This window comes from Orycteropus afer, unplaced genomic scaffold (genome assembly GCF_000298275.1).
Source record: "Orycteropus afer afer isolate SDZICR_OR568_19922 unplaced genomic scaffold, OryAfe1.0 scaffold00766, whole genome shotgun sequence".
Lineage (NCBI taxonomy): Eukaryota > Metazoa > Chordata > Mammalia > Tubulidentata > Orycteropodidae > Orycteropus > Orycteropus afer.
This window is the reverse complement of record NW_006922353.1, coordinates 68,667-69,298: the sequence shown is the minus strand read 5'-3', so window position 1 is coordinate 69,298 and position 632 is coordinate 68,667.

Here is a 632-nt window from a genome sequence, read left to right as displayed (position 1 = left end):
GGAAGGTGCACACGAACCACCAGGAGATCTTGTTCCGGTTCTGTGGGTCTGCGGTGGACCCAGGGATTTCCGTTTCCAAGAAGCTCCCGGTAACACGCATGCTGCTTTGAGTAGCAACGGGTAAGAAGTCTCTATGACCCCTTCCATGGCTGGGCTGGCAGTGCAGCGAAATCCATTAGGGTAACCACGACGGTGACGCTATCTGCCTATCGCCTACCCACCTGTCCATCCAACTACCCACCTTCTGTTGGTCCGTCCATGCACCCGTCCGTCTATCCATCATCTATCTTACCGAGTCCCCCTTGCTCCCTCCAGATGTGTCCTGTCTCTTCTTTGCAAAGCTCTTCACAGCACACGCACCATCCCTGTTTCTCTTTCACTGAATCTTTCTCTGAGTCACTCTCTTTAAGCCTCTCTGAGTCTCCTTTGGTCTTCAAATCTCTTCTGCTGTTGTTATTTGCCATCGAGTGGGACCTGACTCATAGCAACCCCTCCTTGGGTTTCTGAGGCGGTATCACTATGGAAGTAGATTGTCCCAACCTTCCTTCCGAGGAGTGGCTGGTGGGTTTGAACCGCCAGCCTTCAGGTTAGCAGTCAAGTGCCTTAAGCACTATGCCACCAGAGCTCCTACC